The sequence below is a fragment of the Tachypleus tridentatus genome, chromosome 12 (assembly GCF_004210375.1).
Source record: "Tachypleus tridentatus isolate NWPU-2018 chromosome 12, ASM421037v1, whole genome shotgun sequence".
NCBI classification, from domain to species: Eukaryota; Metazoa; Arthropoda; class Merostomata; order Xiphosura; family Limulidae; genus Tachypleus; species Tachypleus tridentatus.
The window spans coordinates 129,679,725-129,704,160 of record NC_134836.1 but is presented as its reverse complement, the minus strand read 5'-3'; the positions used below and the strand labels follow the sequence as shown (position 1 = coordinate 129,704,160).

The following is a 24,436-nucleotide window of genomic DNA, read 5'->3' as shown; positions in this document are numbered from 1 at the left end:
TATCATGTTATGAATATTACCATCTGTATCAAAAATAGAACTTCTACGGATAACGTTACCTCGTACAAGTGGAAAGATAGAATATAATAAATACTTGCTGTCCACACTTTGATCTGTTCTTACAAGTATATATGGAAAAGTCTTGATGCCAGATGAGTAGGACTTTTAGAGATAACCTTACTTCGTAGAATATAATATAATAAATACAAGCTATCCACACTTTGATCTGTTCTTACAAGTATATATGGAAAAGTCTTGATGCCAGATGAGTAGGACTTCTAGAGATAACCTTACTTCGTAGAATATAATATAATAAATACAAGCTATCCACACTTTGATCTGTTCATACAAGTTTAAATGAAAAAGTCTTGATATCAGATAAGTAGGACTTTTAGAGATAACCTTACTTCGTAGAATATAATATAATAAGTACTAGCTATCCACGCCCTCTTTTTTCATTCTCTTTTCTGATGATCATGGAATCACAGGTTTCTTAGCTCTACTTTTTTACTGTGACTAAACTATAGAGCAGTTAGAGAGATATACCAAAACATACCTTATATTATGATTACACCATAGTGATAAATTCCCATAAATGTCTCTCCCTGTTTCACGATTAAAAACATTTTGTTAATGGTCAATAATGAATTAGTTACCTGTTTTTATAGAAAACGAAGTATTAAGCCTATTGATGTTCTAACTGTGTCACAAAACAGCAGTGATATGTTGCTTTTTCTAAACTGAAACCAACAAATAACGTAAAACTACACATTTTTAATTTTTTAAACACAGTACGAGAATAATAGTTTGCGCTTCATTCTGTGTTTGACTACTTCTCTGACAATGATTACTAATTTATAATTTCAAAAATGTCACTTTTGCACTTGTATTACTTCCTGTTTATTATTAAGTACACAGATATACAGTGGGCTATCTCCTCTGTGCCCACCAAACCCGGTTTTATAGTGTTATAAGCCTTCAAACTTATCACTTAGTTTTAAGCCAGCTTTTCAAACAATGCCCATGTTCTTGTTGGTGCGCATATTGTGTTCATCTCACAAAACAAGTAGCTTTAGGTTTTAGTAGTTGTAGGTTCCGCTACAGTCAGCGGGGTTAAGTTGGCTGTTTATTTAATTAGAAGTCATATTCTTATAATAGTGTGTTAAGTATTTAATAGAGAAGTACTGTTTGTTTGCAAGTACAACTATGAATGTATTGCAGCTGTTGGTTGACATATTTAATTGAATGCCACATTCCTTTAGTATTGTATAAATATTTAATATAGTAGTATTAAATGGTTGTGATTTGATAGGAATAACGTTCTTGTGTGCTATTTACATAGCTTGTTTAATTTGTTGTAGTTATTTGTTCCTCTATAGCCAGCTAGGGTAATTGGATGACATAGGTCACATTTTTTAATACTGTGTAAAATATTGAACATAGAACAGTTATTATGTACAGTGATAAGATATATTTCATTAATAATGAAGCTTCTATTTCATCAGTCGTTAATGAAATTTAACCTCTTTTATTTCCACGTGTTTCTTGTGTCTTATCGATTCATGTACGGAAAAGAAAAGCAAGTTTTTAAATATTTTCTTGCGTATTCCAGAAGCCAGGAAACCTAAAACATACTTAAGTAGCCACTAAAACGCGATCTGCTGTGAAGCTAGGCCTACTTCAGCCTACAGTGTTGTGTTAGGAAATCATATTTAGTATCGAAATCCAGTTTAAACATAAGTTCTGTAGAAAAACCAAATGTTACTTTAAACATTTCTCAGTCAGAAGAAAGATGGCATGTCTTCTCGGGTAAATGTATTATCTAACTGAGTTTTAACGACTTTAGTTCTGTTTATATTAGAAGAGAGAGACTTCAAGAGCAAAAAACTAACAATAAGACACGCCTACATAAACAATTCGCGTGTTAAACATTATCTTTATAACCGTTTTATATTAACGACGTTCCAATGGTCATTTTAACACTTCAATGTGTTGATAATATGATAAACGAAAGATACTATTCTTTGAAGCACAACAGGTTTGTTTGCGCAAGTTTTACTTTAGTTTCATTTTCATCCGTAATTTGAAGAAGAAAATAATTCCATCAAAGACAGAAATGAAAGTTTTTTTCATGAATTTTGATGTAATCAAGGCTCGGGATGGCCAGGTGGGTTAAGGTGTTCGACTCGTAATCTGAGGGTCGCTGGTTCGAATCCCCGTCGCACCAAACATGCTCACTCTTTCAGCCGTGGGGGCGTTATAATGTGACGCTTAATCCCACTATTCGTTTGTACAAAAGTGGCCCAAGAGTTGGCAATGGGTGGTGATGACTAGCTGTCTTCCCTCTAGTCTTACACTGCTAAATTAGGATCGGCTAGCGCAGACAGCCCTCGAGTAACTTTGCGCGAAATTCAAAAACAAACGAACAAACTATCTGCTGAGTCCACCTGCTAGATGAAAAGCGCGATTTTGATTTGAAAATGCAAGTATATTTCATCAGAAGTAAGTTTCTGGTTTCTTTCTTTTCTTAATCTTCAACTTGCTAGTATAACAAATTTTCCAATGTTTCAGAATTTCAAACTTTTGATTCTTCCCTAACTTTCAGTAACAAATTTTGTAAAATTTCCTTACTTCCTAGGTCTATAATAGCCCTAATCGACAATATTTCTGAAGAACCTATTGAGTTTCCTTTTTTATAACATTTCAACTATAAATTTGAGTTTAGTTTCTACCTGCTACAATATTATCAGCTTATTTCAAGCCGGAATAAGGTCTCGGCATTGAGTAGTCACAAGTAGTGTATTTATTCACGATATAGCGTGAGGTTTTTCAAGATGTTTCTTCCGTCTTTAGAGGTGAAGTTAAACAAGAGGGGCTGCCTATCACAAATTCTGTCTCTAGTGGTGAAGCTAAACAAAAAGCGGTAAATATCAAACGTTCAGTCTGTAATGACGAAGTTAAACCAGAATAGATACGAAACCACAAGTCAAACCTAACAAATGGTGGCTGGCTAGTAAATAGGCGAGAAAACATATAGGGGAAAATTATTAGTACTATCCTACCTTCGAAACCGCAGTTTTCTGTTCTTATAAGTCAATATTGCAAGATGTATTATATTATTTTGCTGAAGCAGTGTGTGATATTTGAACTAAAATATATTTTATTTTTTGCTATATATTCATTAATTAGTTGAACTTATATTACAAACTATAGCTTATAAATTATAAAAATTTAAATGATATAAATAATTTATAGCACAAGAGCGATTCCCTGCTATCTGAGCGATAAGTGGCAATAACTAAAATTACGATTTGGTTCCATTACAACGTGCGTAAAACACAGATAGCATTGTTCGGATTACTACATTTAAAATAACAACCAACTCGACAGATCATGTGAATGGATTTAATACTTCTAAAAACCGGGTTTCTATACCCTAAGTGAGCAGAGTACAGATAGCCCTTCGTGGCAACGTGCTTAATAACAAAAAAAAAAAAAAAAAAAAAAACATGTGAAAATCGTAGTTATTATCAATATCATGTAGAATATAAAACTTTTGTTGGCATTTGTCCTTTATGTTACTAACATAGTAACACATTTTTTATTAAATGTAAATCTAATCTTTACTTTCTGAGATATATGTGGATAAAACACACAAGCCTGGTAAAGGTTGAGTGTATGATTTTCGAATGTAGCAGAAATACGAATTTCGTCAATTCGTTGCATCAGATTTTCTTGATGCACGTGTTTGCTCTTGGAGTTTATCGTTTGAAATGACTGCTATTAGTAATATAAACTTACAGTATTTTCATTGGCTTTCTTCATTTAATCGTAACCTAAATATGCTATTTCGTTGATAGGTTAGCAGAACGCACAAACATACAAAAGAAATAAATTAACTCATAGTTTCTTCTTGTCATTTCCTCTACATTTATAAGAACTTTTTAGGAAGTTTGCACTTTTCGTATTCGAGTTTGCTGCACTCTGTACAGTCATTAGTGTTAGCTGTTAAAAACAGTGTTACTGTTAGGCCTACAAGTGCTAGTCAGTTCGACATCCAAGGAACTCGTTAAGTAACTTACTGGTAAGTTGTCTTCTAACTTAAGGATCCAAACTTTTAACGTTAGCATTGTCAAGAAGAAGAATTGGGAAAGTATATAAATTAGAATAATATAGACTTTGTTTTTATTTTTAATGTGTAAAACTTACAATTGCTGCTGAAGCTTCTATTTATCACTTAAAAGTCAAAATTGGGTGCAATCATTAAAAGACTAATGAATTTATATTTTAAAAAATTTGACCATGTGAAACTAGCACCATGGCAGTAGAAGGTTCTTGGTATTACTATCATTGTTACATATAGTGTATGTCTTGGATCAGAGTTCTAAAATACATTGTTGAAACTCACTTGAATTTCTTCTGGAGCAACTCTTAATAGAAATGATATGGCTAGAATAGTCAAAATTGAAATATTTTTAAAGTTTAACTATTGTAAGAAATGAAATTCAATGATACCATAAGAAGGTGTTTGCAATTCCATTTAACCAAGCAAGTACTAGCAAGTACTTGGTTAGGTTTTTAACAATGTGATGTGATATTTTGCCCTAATCTTTAAACATGTTTATATATCTTTTGACCTAGCCAATTGCTTGAGACTGAATATTGGGGAAAATTTGCTTTCTGTGCACAAAAACATAAATCTGTTAGCCAGTTATCTGTATATTATGAACAATAGATGCTGATTTTAACTACACTTAAATAATCTTTGTTTTACAATTCCTTGCTGTGTTGAAATATCATAATCATTTGTAAGTTGCATGTTTTCTTTGGTAATAAGAAGATGTTACTTTCTAATTCTTGTAGACTGTGAGGCAAAGAAACATCTCCAGATGTTAATTATTGTTATAGTAAGTGTAAATTAGAGGAAATTTCCACATGTACTGATTTAAATTTTAAAACTCAGACTCTCATTCAGTAGGTAATGGATAAATAATCTGTCATATCAGTTTGTAAGAAAAGTTGGTGACTATTGTGCACTTAAATAAACAATTTGATGAAATAAAGAAATAACTTATAAAATCACAGCTTATTGTATTCTGATTTGTGCACACTCAACCTTTAAATTATGGGACTATCTCTAGCTGACATACCTTTTTTCTATGAAAACCAAGTTTTTTATACCCATAGTTTTTCCAGGGAAGTCTTCTGTAGGTGATAACTTGGTATCCTAAAAACTCAATTGTCACAGATTTGGGGTTTTTGTAATGTAAATTAAAATTGAAGAATAAACAAATTTGTAGGCCCATAACAGATGAATGCACTCTCAAATAAAAAGGATATTTTGGGGATTTGGGGAGGAGAGGTCTGCAGCCCCCTGATGTCTTACTCCCATTTTAAATACAAGCAGCAGAAATATTTAAGTTGGTATTCTTGTGTACCTGAAAGCCTTGGCTCAACAGCAACATGACTTTACTGATTGGAAGATTTCAACATGTTGAATGAATTGGGGATATAACATTTGCTGTCACAGCACTTTAGTATAAGAACCTTGAATCTCTTTTTCTCAGTAAAGCTAGATTTCTAATTCTAATGCTGGTATATATATGTGTGAAATATGCAGGTGATACTGTACATGTAAATAACACTGGGTAAATAGTTATACACATCATTTGTTCATTCATCAGGCATTGCCAACTTTAAGTTCTTTTTGTTAAAGAATTGAAATAAACTATCAATTTAACATGCTGACTATTAAAAAACTGAAACCAAATCATACATTTTTGGACTATTGAACCTTCACAGTAACAGACCCTCAAATAAAAGATCATCACCTGTCAGTCTTGATAAATTTTGAAGATCTGTATATATCTTTATCTGTAAAGTGTTCTATCTGTATACACTTGACAGTTCAGATCTGTATATATCTTTACCTGTAAAGTGTTCTATCTGTATAAACTGACAGTTTGGATCTGTATATATCTTTACCTGTAAAGTGTTCTATCTGTATACACTGACAGTTTGGATCTGTATATATCTTTACCTGTAAAGTGTTCTATCTGTATACACTGACAGTTTGGATCTGTATATATCTTTATCTGTAAAGTGTTCTATCTGTATACACTGACAGTTTGGATCTGTATATATCTTTATCTGTAAAGTGTTCTATCTGTATACACTGACAGTTTGGATCTGTATATATCTTTACCTGTAAAGTGTTCTATCTGTATACACTGACAGTTTGGATCTGTATATATCTTTACCTGTAAAGTGTTCTATCTGTATACACTGACAGTTTGGATCTGTATATATCTTTACCTGTAAAGTGTTCTATCTGTATACACTGACAGTTTGGATCTGTATATATCTTTACCTGTAAAGTGTTCTATCTGTATACACTGACAGTTTGGATCTGTATATATCTTTACCTGTAAAGTGTTCTATCTGTATACACTGACAGTTTGGATCTGTATATATCTTTTGTAAAGTGTTCCTGTACACTGAAGTGTTCTATCTGTATACACTGACAGTTTGGATCTGTATATATCTTTACCTGTAAAGTGTTCTATCTGTATACACTGACAGTTTGGATCTGTATATATCTTTACCTGTAAAGTGTTCTATCTGTATACACTGACAGTTTGGATCTGTATATATCTTTACCTGTAAAGTGTTCTATCTGTATACACTGACAGTTTGGATCTGTATATATCTTTACCTGTAAAGTGTTCTATCTGTATACACTGACAGTTTGGATCTGTATATATCTTTACCTGTAAAGTGTTCTATCTGTATACACTGACAGTTTGGATCTGTATATATCTTTACCTGTAAAGTGTTCTATCTGTATACACTGACAGTTTGGATCTGTATATATCTTTACCTGTAAAGTGTTCTATCTGTATACACTGACAGTTTGGATCTGTATATATCTTTACCTGTAAAGTGTTCTATCTGTATACACTGACAGTGGATCTGTATATATCTTTACCTGTAAAGTGTTCTATCTGTATACACTGACAGTTTGGATCTGTATATATCTTTACCTGTAAAGTGTTCTATCTGTATACACTGACAGTTTGGATCTGTATATATCTTTATAAAGTGTTCTATCTTACACTGACAGTTTGGATCTGTATATATCTTTACCTGTAAAGTGTTCTATCTGTATACACTGACAGTTTGGATCTGTATATATCTTTACCTGTAAAGTGTTCTATCTGTATACACTGACAGTTTGGATCTGTATATATCTTTACCTGTAAAGTGTTCTATCTGTATACACTGACAGTTTGGATCTGTATATATCTTTACCTGTAAAGTGTTCTATCTGTATACACTGACAGTTTGGATCTGTATATATCTTTCTTTACCTGTAAAGTGTTCTATCTGTATACACTGACAGTTTGGATCTGTATATATCTTTACCTGTAAAGTGTTCTATCTGTATACACTGACAGTTTGGATCTGTATATATCTTTACCTGTAAAGTGTTCTATCTGTATACACTGACAGTTTGGATCTGTATATATCTTTACCTGTAAAGTGTTCTATCTGTATACACTGACAGTTTGGATCTGTATATATCTTTACCTGTAAAGTGTTCTATCTGTATACACTGACAGTTTGGATCTGTATATATCTTTACCTGTAAAGTGTTCTATCTGTATACACTGACAGTTTGGATCTGTATATATCTTTACCTGTAAAGTGTTCTATCTGTATACACTGACAGTTTGGATCTGTATATATCTTTACCTGTAAAGTGTTCTATCTGTATACACTGACAGTTTGGATCTGTATATATCTTTACCTGTAAAGTGTTCTATCTGTATACACTGACAGTTTGGATCTGTATATATCTTTTTACCTGTAAAGTGTTCTATCTGTATACACTGACAGTTTGGATCTGTATATATCTTTACCTGTAAAGTGTTCTATCTGTATACACTGACAGTTTGGATCTGTATATATCTTTACCTGTAAAGTGTTCTATCTGTATACACTGACAGTTTGGATCTGTATATATCTTTACCTGTAAAGTGTTCTATCTGTATACACTGACAGTTTGGATCTGTATATATCTTTACCTGTAAAGTGTTCTATCTGTATACACTGACAGTTTGGATCTGTATATATCTTTACCTGTAAAGTGTTCTATCTGTATACACTGACAGTTTGGATCTGTATATATCTTTACCTGTAAAGTGTTCTATCTGTATACACTGACAGTTTGGATCTGTATATATCTTTACCTGTAAAGTGTTCTATCTGTATACACTGACAGTTTGGATCTGTATATATCTTTACCTGTAAAGTGTTCTATCTGTATACACTGACAGTTTGGATCTGTATATATCTTTACCTGTAAAGTGTTCTATCTGTATACACTGACAGTTTGGATCTGTATATATCTTTACCTGTAAAGTGTTCTATCTGTATACACTGACAGTTTGGATCTGTATATATCTTTACCTGTAAAGTGTTCTACTGACAGTTTGGATCTGTATACACTGACAGTTTGACAGGATCTGTATATATCTTTACCTGTAAAGTGTTCTATCTGTATACACTGACAGTTTGGATCTGTATATATCTTTACCTGTAAAGTGTTCTATCTGTATACACTGACAGTTTGGATCTGTATATATCTTTACCTGTAAAGTGTTCTATCTGTATACACTGACAGTTTGGATCTGTATATATCTTTACCTGTAAAGTGTTCTATCTGTATACACTGACAGTTTGGATCTGTATATATCTTTACCTGTAAAGTGTTCTATCTGTATACACTGACAGTTTGGATCTGTATATATCTTTACCTGTAAAGTGTTCTATCTGTATACACTGACAGTTTGGATCTGTATATATCTTTACCTGTAAAGTGTTCTATCTGTATACACTGACAGTTTGGATCTGTATATATCTTTACCTGTAAAGTGTTCTATCTGTATACACTGACAGTTTGGATCTGTATATATCTTTACCTGTAAAGTGTTCTATCTGTATACACTGACAGTTTGGATCTGTATATATCTTTACCTGTAAAGTGTTCTATCTGTATACACTGACAGTTTGGATCTGTATATATCTTTACCTGTAAAGTGTTCTATCTGTATACACTGACAGTTTGGATCTGTATATATCTTTACCTGTAAAGTGTTCTATCTGTATACACTGACAGTTTGGATCTGTATATATCTTTACCTGTAAATATCACTGACAGTTTGGATCTGTATATATCTTTACCTGTAAAGTGTTCTATCTGTATACACTGACAGTTTGGATCTGTATATATCTTTACCTGTAAAGTGTTCTATCTGTATACACTGACAGTTTGGATCTGTATATATCTTTACCTGTAAAGTGTTCTATCTGTATACACTGACAGTTTGGATCTGTATATATCTTTACCTGTAAAGTGTTCTATCTGTATACACTGACAGTTTGGATCTGTATATATCTTTACCTGTAAAGTGTTCTATCTGTATACACTGACAGTTTGGATCTGTATATATCTTTACCTGTAAAGTGTTCTATCTGTATACACTGACAGTTTGGATCTGTATATATCTTTACCTGTAAAGTGTTCTATCTGTATACACTGACAGTTTGGATCTGTATATATCTTTACCTGTAAAGTGTTCTATCTGTATACACTGACAGTTTGGATCTGTATATATCTTTACCTGTAAAGTGTTCTATCTGTGTACACTGACAGTTTGGATCTGTATATCTTTACCTGTAAACATCTGTTACACTGACAGTTTGGATCTGTATATATCTTTACCCTGTACACTGACAGATCTGTATATATCTTTACCTGTAAAGTGTTCTGTATACACTGACAGTTTGGATCTGTATATATCTTTACCTGTAAAGTGTTCTATCTGTATACACTGACAGTTTGGATCTGTATATATCTTTACCTGTAAAGTGTTCTATCTGTATACACTGACAGTTTGGATCTGTATATATCTTTACCTGTAAAGTGTTCTATCTGTATACACTGACAGTTTGGATCTGTATATATCTTTACCTGTAAAGTGTTCTATCTGTATACACTGACAGTTTGGATCTGTATATATCTTTACCTGTAAAGTGTTCTATCTGTATACACTGACAGTTTGGATCTGTATATATCTTTACCTGTAAAGTGTTCTATCTGTATACACTGACAGTTTGGATCTGTATATATCTTTACCTGTAAAGTGTTCTATCTGTATACACTGACAGTTTGGATCTGTATATATCTTTACCTGTAAAGTGTTCTATCTGTATACACTGACAGTTTGGATCTGTATATATCTTTACCTGTAAAGTGTTCTATCTGTATACACTGACAGTTTGGATCTGTATATATCTTTACCTGTAAAGTGTTCTATCTGTATACACTGACAGTTTGGATCTGTATATATCTTTACCTGTAAAGTGTTCTATCTGTATACACTGACAGTTTGGATCTGTATATATCTTTACCTGTAAAGTGTTCTATCTGTATACACTGACAGTTTGGATCTGTATATATCTTTACCTGTAAAGTGTTCTATCTGTATACACTGACAGTACACTTGGATCTGTATACACTGACAGTTTGGATCTGTATATATCTTTACCTGTAAAGTGTTCTATCTGTATACACTGACAGTTTGGATCTGTATATATCTTTACCTGTAAAGTGTTCTATCTGTATACACTGACAGTTTGGATCTGTATATATCTTTACCTGTAAAGTGTTCTATCTGTATACACTGACAGTTTGGATCTGTATATATCTTTACCTGTAAAGTGTTCTATCTGTATACACTGACAGTTTGGATCTGTATATATCTTTACCTGTAAAGTGTTCTATCTGTATACACTGACAGTTTGGATCTGTATATATCTTTACCTGTAAAGTGTTCTATCTGTATACACTGACAGTTTGGATCTGTATATATCTTTACCTGTAAAGTGTTCTATCTGTATACACTGACAGTTTGGATCTGTATATATCTTTACCTGTAAAGTGTTCTATCTGTATACACTGACAGTTTGGATCTGTATATATCTTTACCTGTAAAGTGTTCTATCTGTATACACTGACAGTTTGGATCTGTATATATCTTTACCTGTAAAGTGTTCTATCTGTATACACTGACAGTTTGGATCTGTATATATCTTTACCTGTAAAGTGTTCTATCTGTATACACTGACAGTTTGGATCTGTATATATCTTTACCTGTAAAGTGTTCTATCTGTATACACTGACAGTTTAAAGTGATCTGTATATATATCTTTACCTGTAAAGTGTTCTATCTGTATACACTGACAGTTTGGATCTGTATATATCTTTACCTGTAAAGTGTTCTATCTGTATACACTGACAGTTTGGATCTGTATATATCTTTACCTGTAAAGTGTTCTAGTGTTCTATCTTTACCTGTAAAGTGTATACACTGACAGTTTGGATCTGTATATATCTTTACCTGTAAAGTGTTCTATCTGTATACACTGACAGTTTGGATCTGTATATATCTTTACCTGTAAAGTGTTCTATCTGTATACACTGACAGTTTGGATCTGTATATATCTTTACCTGTAAAGTGTTCTATCTGTATACACTGACAGTTTGGATCTGTATATATCTTTACCTGTAAAGTGTTCTATCTGTATACACTGACAGTTTGGATCTGTATATATCTTTACCTGTAAAGTGTTCTATCTGTATACACTGACAGTTTGGATCTGTATATATCTTTACCTGTAAAGTGTTCTATCTGTATACACTGACAGTTTGGATCTGTATATATCTTTACCTGTAAAGTGTTCTATCTGTATACACTGACAGTTTGGATCTGTATATATCTTTACCTGTAAAGTGTTCTATCTGTATACACTGACAGTTTGGATCTGTATATATCTTTACCTGTAAAGTGTTCTATCTGTATACACTGACAGTTTGGATCTGTATATATCTTTACCTGTAAAGTGTTCTACCTGTATACACTGACAGTTTGGATCTGTATATATCTTTACCTGTAAAGTGTTCTATCTGTATACACTGACAGTTTGGATCTGTATATATCTTTACCTGTAAAGTGTTCTCTCTGTATACTGACAGTTTGGATCTGTATATATCTGTAAAGTGTTCTATCTGTATACACTGACAGTTTGGATCTGTATATATCTTTACCTGTAAAGTGTTCTATCTGTATACACTGACAGTTTGGATCTGTATATATCTTTACCTGTAAAGTGTTCTATCTGTATACACTGACAGTTTGGATCTGTATCTTTACCTGTAAAGTGTTCTATCTGTATACACTGACAGTTTGGATCTGTATATATCTTTACCTGTAAAGTGTTCTATCTGTATACACTGACAGTTTGGATCTGTATATATCTTTACCTGTAAAGTGTTCTATCTGTATACACTGACAGTTTGTTCTATCTGATCTGTTTGATCTTTGTATATATCTTTACCTGTAAAGTGTTCTATCTGTATACACTGACAGTTTGGATCTGTATATATCTTTACCTGTAAAGTGTTCTATCTGTATACACTGACAGTTTGGATCTGTATATATCTTTACCTGTAAAGTGTTCTATCTGTATACACTGACAGTTTGGATCTGTATATATCTTTACCTGTAAAGTGTTCTATCTGTATATATATCTTTACCTGTAAAGTGTTCTATCTGTATACACTGACAGTTTGGATCTGTATATATTCCTTTACCTGTAAAGTGTTCTATCTGTGTTCTACACTGACAGTTTGGATCTGTATATATCTTTACCTGTAAAGTGTTCTATCTGTATACACTGACAGTTTGGATCTGTATATATCTGTAAAGTGTTTATCTGTATAAAGTGTTCCTAAAGTGTTATCTGTATACACTGACAGTTTGGATCTGTATATATCTTTACCTATAAAGTGTTCTATCTGTATACACTGACAGTTTGGATCTGTATATATCTTTACCTGTAAAGTGTTCTATCTGTATACACTGACAGTTTGGATCTGTATATATCTTTACCTGTATATCTGTTACCTGTAAAGTGTTCTATCTGTATACACTGACAGTTTGGATCTGTATATATCTTTACCTGTAAAGTGTTCTATCTGTATACACTGACAGTTTGGATCTGTATATATCTTTACCTGTAAAGTGTTCTATCTGTAAACACTGACAGTTTGGATCTGTATATATCTTTACCTGTAAAGTGTTCTATCTGTATACACTGACAGTTTGGATCTGTATATATCTTTTACCTGTAAAGTGTTCTATCTGTATACACTGACAGTTTGGATCTGTATATCTTTACCTGTAAAGTGTTCTATCTGTATACACTGACAGTTTGGATCTGTATATATCTTTATCTGTAAAGTGTTCTATCTGTATACACTGACAGTTTGGATCTGTATATATCTTTACCTGTAAAGTGTTCTATCTGTATACACTGACAGTTTGGATCTGTATATATCTTTACCTGTAAAGTGTTCTATCTGTATACACTGACAGTTTGGATCTGTATATATCTTTACCTGTAAAGTGTTCTATCTGTATACACTGACAGTTTGGATCTGTATATATCTTTACCTGTAAAGTGTTCTATCTGTATACACTGACAGTTTGGATCTGTATATATATCTCTACCTGTAAAGTGTTCTATCTGTATAAACTGACAGTTTGGATCTGTATATATCTTTACCTGTAAAGTGTTCTATCTGTATACACTGACAGTTTGGATCTGTATATAACTTTACCTGTAAAGTGTTCTATCTGTATTCACTGACAGTTTGGATCTGTATATAACTTTACCTGTAAAGTGTTCTATCTGTATACACTGACAGTTTGGGATCTGTATATGGATCTGTATATCTTTACCTGTAAAGTGTTCTATCTGTATACACTGACAGTTTGGATCTGTATATATCTTTATCTGTAAAGTGTTCTATCTGTATACACTGACAGTTTGGATCTGTATATATCTTTACCTATAAAGTGTTCTATCTGTATACACTGACAGTTTGGATCTGTATATATCTTTACCTGTAAAGTGTTCTATCTGTATACACTGACAGTTTGGATCTGTATATATCTTTACCTGTAAAGTGTTCTATCTGTATACACTGACAGTTTGGATCTGTATATATCTTTACCTGTAAAGTGTTCTATCTGTATACACTGACAGTTTGGATCTGTATATATCTTTACCTGTAAAGTGTTCTATCTGTATACACTGACAGTTTGGATCTGTATATATCTTTACCTGTAAAGTGTTCTATCTGTATACACTGACAGTTTGGATCTGTATATATCTTTACCTGTAAAGTGTTCTATCTGTATACACTGACAGTTTGGATCTGTATATATCTTTACCTGTAAAGTGTTCTATCTGTATAACACTGACAGTTTGGATCTGTATATATCTTTACCTGTAAAGTGTTCTATCTGTATACACTGACAGTTTGGATCTGTATATATCTTTACCTGTAAAGTGTTCTATCTGTATACACTGACAGTTTGGATCTGTATATATCTTTACCTGTAAAGTGTTCTATCTGTATACACTGACAGTTTGGATCTGTATATATCTTTACCTGTAAAGTGTTCTATCTGTATACACTGACAGTTTGGATCTGTATATATCTTTACCTGTAAAGTGTTCTATCTGTATACACTGACAGTTTGGATCTGTATATATCTTTACCTGTAAAGTGTTCTATCTGTATACACTGACAGTTTGGATCTGTATATATCTTTACCTGTAAAGTGTTCTATCTGTATACACTGACAGTTTGGATCTGTATATATCTTTACCTGTAAAGTGTTCTATCTGTATACACTGACAGTTTGGATCTGTATATATCTTTACCTGTAAAGTGTTCTATCTGTATACACTGACAGTTTGGATCTGTATATATCTTTTATCTGTTCTAAAGTGTTCTATCTGTATACACTGACAGTTTGGATCTGTATATATCTTTACCTGTAAAGTGTTCTATCTGTATACACTGACAGTTTGGATCTGTATATATCAGTTTACCTGTAAAGTGTTCTATCTGTATACACTGACAGTTTGGATCTGTATATATCTTTACCTGTAAAGTGTTCTATCTGTATACACTGACAGTTTGGATCTGTATATATCTTTACCTGTAAAGTGTTCTATCTGTATACACTGACAGTTTGGATCTGTATATATCTTTACCTGTAAAGTGTTCTATCTGTATACACTGACAGTTTGGATCTGTATATATCTTTACCTGTAAAGTGTTCTATCTGTATACACTGACAGTTTGGATCTGTATATATCTTTACCTGTAAAGTGTTCTATCTGTATACACTGACAGTTTGGATCTGTATATATCTTTACCTGTAAAGTGTTCTATCTGTATACACTGACAGTTTGGATCTGTATATATCTTTACCTGTAAAGTGTTCTATCTGTATACACTGACAGTTTGGATCTGTATATATCTTTACCTGTAAAGTGTTCTATCTGTATACACTGACAGTTTGGATCTGTATATATCTTTACCTGTAAAGTGTTCTATCTGTATACACTGACAGTTTGGATCTGTATATATCTTTACCTGTAAAGTGTTCTATCTGTATACACTGACAGTTTGGATCTGTATATATCTTTACCTGTAAAGTGTTCTATCTGTATACACTGACAGTTTGGATCTGTATATATCTTTACCTGTAAAGTGTTCTATCTGTATACACTGACAGTTTGGATCTGTATATATCTTTACCTGTAAAGTGTTCTATCTGTATACACTGACAGTTTGGATCTGTATATATCTTCTACCTGTAAAGTGTATATATCTTTCTGTAGTGTTCTGTATACACTGACAGTTTGGATCTGTATATATCTTTACCTGTAAAGTGTTCTATCTGTATACACTGACAGTTTGGATCTGTATATATCTTTACCTGTAAAGTGTTCTATCTGTATACACTGACAGTTTGGATCTGTATATATCTTTACCTGTAAAGTGTTCTATCTGTATACACTGACAGTTTGGATCTGTATATATCTTTACCTGTAAAGTGTTCTATCTGTATACACTGACAGTTTGGATCTGTATATATCTTTACCTGTAAAGTGTTCTACCTGTATACACTGACAGTTTGGATCTGTATATATCTTTACCTGTAAAGTGTTCTATCTGTATACACTGACAGTTTGGATCTGTATATATCTTTATCTGTAAAGTGTTCTACCTGTACATGACAGTTTGGATCTGTATATCTTTACCTGTAAAGTGTTCTATCTGTATACACTGACAGTTTGGATCTGTATATATCTTTACCTGTAAAGTGTTCTATCTGTATACACTGACAGTTTGGATCTGTATATATCTTTACCTGTAAAGTGTTCTATCTGTATACACTGACAGTTTGATCTGTATATATCTTTACCTGTAAAGTGTTCTATCTGTATACACTGACAGTTTGGATCTGTATATATCTTTACCTGTAAAGTGTTCTATCTGTATACACTGACAGTTTGGATCTGTATATATCTTTACCTGTAAAGTGTTCTACCTGTATACACTGACAGTTTGGATCTGTATATATCTTTACCTGTAAAGTGTTCTATGTGTATACACTGACAGTTTGGATCTGTATATATCTTTACCTGTAAAGTGTTCTATCTGTATACACTGACAGTTTGGATCTGTATATATCTTTACCTGTAAAGTGTTCTATCTGTATACACTGACAGTTTGGATCTGTATATATCTTTACCTGTAAAGTGTTCTATCTGTATACACTGACAGTTTGGATCTGTATATATCTTTACCTGTAAAGTGTTCTACCTGTATACACTGACAGTTTGATCTGTATATATCTTTCTGTAAAGTGTTCTACCTGTATACACTGACAGTTTGGATCTGTATATATCTTTACCTGTAAAGTGTTCTATCTGTATACACTGACAGTTTGGATCTGTATATATCTTTACCTGTAAAGTGTTCTATCTGTATACACTGACAGTTTGGATCTGTATATATCTTTACCTGTAAAGTGTTCTATCTGTATACACTGACAGTTTGGATCTGTATATATCTTTACCTGTAAAGTGTTCTATCTGTATACACTGACAGTTTGGATCTGTATATATCTTTACCTGTAAAGTGTTCTACCTGTATACACTGACAGTTTGGATCTGTATATATCTTTACCTTAAAGTGTTCTGTACACTGACAGTGTATATATCTTTCTAAAGTGTTCTATCTGTATACACTGACAGTTTGGATCTGTATATATCTTTACCTGTAAAGTGTTCTACCTGTACACTGACAGATCTGTATATATCTTTACCTGTAAAGTGTTCTATCACTGACAGTTTGGATCTGTATATATCTTTACCTGTAAAGTGTTCTATCTGTATACACTGACAGTTTGGATCTGTATATATCTTTACCTGTAAAGTGTTCTATCTGTATACACTGACAGTTTGGATCTGTATATATCTTTACCTGTAAAGTGTTCTATCTGTATACACTGACAGTTTGGATCTGTATATATCTTTACCTGTAAAGTGTTCTATCTGTATACACTGACAGTTTGGATCTGTATATATCTTTACCTGTAAAGTGTTCTATCTGTATACACTGACAGTTTGGATCTGTATATATCTTTACCTGTAAAGTGTTCTATCTGTATACACTGACAGTTTGGATCTGTATATATCTTTACCTGTAAAGTGTTCTATCTGTATACACTGACAGTTTGGATCTGTATATATCTTTACCTGTAAAGTGTTCTATCTGTATACACTGACAGTTTGGATCTGTATATATCTTTACCTGTAAAGTGTTCTATCTGTATACACTGACAGTTTGGATCTGTATATATCTTTTCTGTAAAGTGTTCTATCTGTATACACTGACAGTTTGGATCTGTATATATCTTTACCTGTAAAGTGTTCTATCTGTATACACTGACAGTTTGGATCTGTATATATCTTTACCTGTAAAGTGTTCTATCTGTATACACTGACAGTTTGGATCTGTATATATCTTTACCTGTAAAGTGTTCTATCTGTATACACTGACAGTTTGGATCTGTATATATCTTTACCTGTAAAGTGTTCTATCTGTATACACTGACAGTTTGGATCTGTATATATCTTTACCTGTAAAGTGTTCTATCTGTATACACTGACAGTTTGGATCTGTATATATCTTTACCTGTAAAGTGTTCTATCTGTATACACTGACAGTTTGGATCTGTATATATCTTTACCTGTAAAGTGTTCTATCTGTATACACTGACAGTTTGGATCTGTATATATCTTTACCTGTAAAGTGTTCTATCTGTATACACTGACAGTTTGGATCTGTATATATCTTTACCTGTAAAGTGTTCTATCTGTATACACTGACAGTTTGGATCTGTATATATCTTTACCTGTAAAGTGTTCTATCTGTAGTTTGGATCTGTATATATCTTTACCTGTAAAGTGTTCTATCTGTATACACTGACAGTTTGGATCTGTATATATATCTTTACCTGTATACACTGACAGTTTGGATCTGTATATATCTTTTCTGTATACACTGACAGTTTGGATCTGTATATATCTTTACCTGTAAAGTGTTCTATCTGTATACACTGACAGTTTGGATCTGTATATATCTTTACCTGTAAAGTGTTCTATCTGTATACACTGACAGTTTGGATCTGTATATATCTTTACCTGTAAAGTGTTCTATCTGTATACACTGACAGTTTGGATCTGTATATATCTTTACCTGTAAAGTGTTCTATCTGTATACACTGACAGTTTGGATCTGTATATATCTTTACCTGTAAAGTGTTCTATCTGTATACACTGACAGTTTGGATCTGTATATATCTTTACCTGTAAAGTGTTCTATCTGTATACACTGACAGTTTGGATCTGTATATATCTTTACCTGTAAAGTGTTCTATCTGTATACACTGACAGTTTGGATCTGTATATATCTTTACCTGTAAAGTGTTCTATCTGTATACACTGACAGTTTGGATCTGTATATATCTTTACCTGTAAAGTGTACACTGACAGTTTGGATCTGTATATATCTTTACCTGTAAAGTGTTCTATCTGTTTGTATATATCTTTACCTGATCTGTATATATCTTTACCTGTAAAGTGTTCTATCTGTATACACTGACAGTTTGGATCTGTATATATCTTTAGTGTTCCTGTAAAGTGTTCTATCTGTATACACTGACAGTTTGGATCTGTATATATCTTTACCTGTAAAGTGTTCTATCTGTATACACTGACAGTTTGGATCTGTATATATCTTTACCTGTAAAGTGTTCTATCTGTATACACTGACAGTTTGGATCTGTATATATCTTTACCTGTAAAGTGTTCTATCTGTATACACTGACAGTTTGGATCTGTATATATCTTTACCTGTAAAGTGTTCTATCTGTATACACTGACAGTTTGGATCTGTATATATCTTTACCTGTAAAGTGTTCTATCTGTATACACTGACAGTTTGGATCTGTATATATCTTTACCTGTAAAGTGTTCTATCTGTATACACTGACAGTTTGGATCTGTATATATCTTTACCTGTAAAGTGTTCTATCTGTATACACTGACAGTTTGGATCTGTATATATCTTTACCTGTAAAGTGTTCTATCTGTATACACTGACAGTTTGGATATCTTTACCTGTAAAGTGTTCTATCTGTATACACTGACAGTTTGGATCTGTATATATCTTTACCTGTAAAGTGTTCTATCTGTATACACTGACAGTTTGGATCTGTATATATCTTTACCTGTAAAGTGTTCTATCTGTATACACTGACAGTTTGGATCTGTATATATCTTTACCTGTAAAGTGTTCTATCTGTATACACTGACAGTTTGGATCTGTATATATCTTTACCTGTAAAGTGTTCTATCTGTATACACTGACAGTTTGGATCTGTATATATCTTTACCTGTAAAGTGTTCTATCTGTATACACTGACAGTTTGGATCTGTATATATCTTTACCTGTAAAGTGTTCTATCTGTATACACTGACAGTTTGGATCTGTATATATCTTTACCTGTAAAGTGTTCTATCTGTATACACTGACAGTTTGGATCTGTATATATCTTTACCTGTAAAGTGTTCTATCTGTATACACTGACAGTTTGGATCTGTATATATCTTTACCTGTAAAGTGTTCTATCTGTATACACTGACAGTTTGGATCTGTATATATCTTTACCTGTAAAGTGTTCTATCTGTATACACTGACAGTTTGGATCTGTATATATCTTTACCTGTAAAGTGTTCTATCTGTATACACTGACAGTTTGGATCTGTATATATCTTTACCTGTAAAGTGTTATCTGTATATATCTTTACCTGTAAAGTGTTCTATCTGTATACACTGACAGTTTGGATCTGTATATATCTTTACCTGTAAAGTGTTCTATCTGTATACACTGACAGTTTGGATCTGTATATATCTTTACCTGTAAAGTGTTCTATCTGTATACACTGACAGTTTGGATCTGTATATATCTTTACCTGTAAAGTGTTCTATCTGTATACACTGACAGTTTGGATCTGTATATATCTTTACCTGTAAAGTGTTCTATCTGTATACACTGACAGTTTGGATCTGTATATATCTTTACCTGTAAAGTGTTCTATCTGTATACACTGACAGTTTGGATCTGTATATATCTTTACCTGTAAAGTGTTCTATCTGTATACACTGACAGTTTGGATCTGTATATATCTTTACCTGTAAAGTGTTCTATCTGTATACACTGACAGTTTGGATCTGTATATATCTTTACCTGTAAAGTGTTCTATCTGTATACACTGACAGTTTGGATCTGTATATATCTTTACCTGTAAAGTGTTCTATCTGTATACACTGACAGTTTGGATCTGTATATATCTTTACCTGTAAAGTGTTCTATCTGTATACACTGACAGTTTGGATCTGTATATATCTTTACCTGTAAAGTGTTCTATCTGTATACACTGACAGTTTGGATCTGTATATATCTTTACCTGTAAAGTGTTCTATCTGTATACACTGACAGTTTGGATCTGTATATATCTTTACCTGTAAAGTGTTCTATCTGTATACACAGTTTGGATCTGTATATATCTTTACCTGTAAAGTGTTCTATGACTGACAGTTTGGATCTGTATATATCTTTACCTGTAAAGTGTTCTATCTGTATACACTGACAGTTTGGATCTGTATATATCTTTACCTGTAAAGTGTTCTATCTGTATACACTGACAGTTTGGATCTGTATATATCTTTACCTGTAAAGTGTTCTATCTGTATACACTGACAGTTTGGATCTGTATATATCTTTACCTGTAAAGTGTTCTATCTGTATACACTGACAGTTTGGATCTGTATATATCTTTACCTGTAAAGTGTTCTATCTGTATACACTGACAGTTTGGATCTGTATATATCTTTACCTGTAAAGTGTTCTATCTGTATACACTGACAGTTTGGATCTGTATATATCTTTACCTGTAAAGTGTTCTATCTGTATACACTGACAGTTTGGATCTGTATATATCTTTACCTGTAAAGTGTTCTATCTGTATACACTGACAGTTTGGATCTGTATATATCTTTACCTGTAAAGTGTTCTATCTGTATACACTGACAGTTTGGATCTGTATATATCTTTACCTGTAAAGTGTTCTATCTGTATACACTGACAGTTTGGATCTGTATATATCTTTACCTGTAAAGTGTTCTATCTGTATACACTGACAGTTTGGATCTGTATATATCTTTACCTGTAAAGTGTTCTATCTGTATACACTGACAGTTTGGATCTGTATATATCTTTACCTGTAAAGTGTTCTATCTGTATACACTGACAGTTTGGATCTGTACCTGTAAAGTGTTCTATCTGTATACACTGACCTGTATATATCTTTACCTAAAGTGTTCTATCTGTATACACTGACAGTTTGGATCTGTATATATCTTTACCTGTAAAGTGTTCTATCTGTATACACTGACAGTTTGGATCTGTATATATCTTTACCTGTAAAGTGTTCTATCTGTATACACTGACAGTTTGGATCTGTATATATCTTTACCTGTAAAGTGTTCTATCTGTATACACTGACAGTTTGGATCTGTATATATCTTTGTTCTATCTGTATACACTGACAGTTTGGATCTGTATATCTTTACCTGTAAAGTGTTCTATACACTGACAGTTTGGATCTGTATATATCTTTACCTGTAAAGTGTTCTATCTGTATACACTGACAGTTTGGATCTGTATATATCTTTACCTGTAAAGTGTTCTATCTGTATACACTGACAGTTTGGATCTGTATAAAGTGTTCTATCTGTATACACTGACAGTTTGGATCTGTATATATCTTTAGTAAAGTGTTCTATCTGTATACACTGACAGTTTGGATCTGTATATATCTTTACCTGTAAAGTGTTCTATCTGTATACACTGACAGTTTGGATCTGTATATATCTTTACCTGTAAAGTGTTCTATCTGTATACACTGACAGTTTGGATCTGTATATATCTTTACCTGTAAAGTGTTCTATCTGTATACACTGACAGTTTGGATCTGTATATATCTTTACCTGTAAAGTGTTCTATCTGTATACACTGACAGTTTGGATCTGTATATATCTTTACCTGTAAAGTGTTCTATCTGTATACACTGACAGTTTGGATCTGTATATATCTTTACCTGTAAAGTGTTCTATCTGTATACACTGACAGTTTGGATCTGTATATATCTTTACCTGTAAAGTGTTCTATCTGTATACACTGACAGTTTGGATCTGTATATATCTTTACCTGTAAAGTGTTCTATCTGTATACACTGACAGTTTGGATCTGTATATATCTTTACCTGTAAAGTGTTCTATCTGTATACACTGACAGTTTGGATCTGTATATATCTTTACCTGTAAAGTGTTCTATCTGTATACACTGACAGTTTGGATCTGTATATATCTTTACCTGTAAAGTGTGTTCTATCTGTATACACTGACAGTTTGGATCTGTATATATCTTTACCTGTAAAGTGTTCTATGTGTATACACTGACAGTTTGGATCTGTATATATCTTTACCTGTAAAGTGTTCTATCTGTATACACTGACAGTTTGGATCTGTATCTTTACCTGTAAAGTGTTCTATCTGTATACACTGACAGTTTGGATCTGTATCTTTATCTGTAAAGTGTTCTATCTGTATACACTGACAGTTTGGATCTGTATATATCTTTACCTGTAAAGTGTTCTATCTGTATACACTGACAGTTTGGATCTGTATATAACTTTACCTGTAAAGTGTTCTATCTGTTTTCACTGACAGTTTGGATCTGTATATAACTTTACCTGTAAAGTGTTCTATCTGTATACACTGACAGTTTGGGATGTATATATCTTTACCTGTAAAGTGTTTATGTGTATACACTGACAGTTTGGCTCTGTATATATCTTTATCTATAAAGTGTTCTATCTGTATACACTGACAGTTTGGATCTGTATATATCTTTACCTATAAAGTGTTCTATCTGTATACACTGACAGTTTGGATCTGTATATATCTTTACCTGTAAAGTGTTCTATCTGTATACACTGACAGTTTGGATCTGTATATATCTTTACCTGTAAAGTGTTCTATCTGTATACACTGACAGTTTGGATCTGTATATATCTTTACCTGTAAAGTGTTCTATCTGTATACACTGACAGTTTGGATCTGTATATATCTTTACCTGTAAAGTGTTCTATCTGTATACACTGACAGTTTGGATCTGTATATATCTTTACCTGTAAAGTGTTCTATCTGTATACACTGACAGTTTGGATCTGTATATATCTTTACCTGTAAAGTGTTCTATCTGTATACACTGACAGTTTGGATCTGTATATATCTTTACCTGTAAAGTGTTCTATCTGTATTTACTGACAGTTTGGATCTGTATATATCTTTACCTGTAAAGTGTTCTATCTGTATACACTGACAGTTTGGATCTGTATATATCTTTACCTGTAAAGTGTTCTATCTGTATACACTGACAGTTTGGATCTGTATATATCTTTACCTGTAAAGTGTTCTATCTGTATACACTGACAGTTTGGATCTGTATGTCACTTTAGTTGTCAAGTGTTCTATCTGTATACACTGACAGTTTGGATCTGTATATATCTTTACCTGTAAAGTGTTCTATCTGTATACACTGACAGTTTGGATCTGTATGTCACTTTACTTGTCAAGTGTTCTATCTGTATATCTCTTTACCTGTAAAATCTTCTAACTGTATAAACGTACAATTGGTGGGATCTGTATATATCTTTACATGTAGTGATCTTTTTATCTGGAGAATCTTCTATCTGTATAAATATTATAATTTACACTCTAAGAAGTATTATAGTTTGTTGAATTTTTGTA

The 24,436-nt window shown here is 32.6% G+C and overlaps 1 protein-coding gene across 1 annotated transcript in view; it reads left to right on the top strand.

The window, feature by feature from the left end:
- The first annotated feature begins 1,670 nt into the window (after nt 1-1,670).
- Nucleotides 1,671-24,436, top strand: part of LOC143235787 (sterol regulatory element-binding protein cleavage-activating protein-like) — a 120,583-nt gene continuing 97,817 nt past the window's right edge. The window contains exon 1 of the mRNA XM_076473988.1: nt 1,671-4,084. The gene's annotated coding sequence lies outside the window, so the exon portion shown is untranslated. The remainder of the gene's footprint in view (nt 4,085-24,436) is intronic.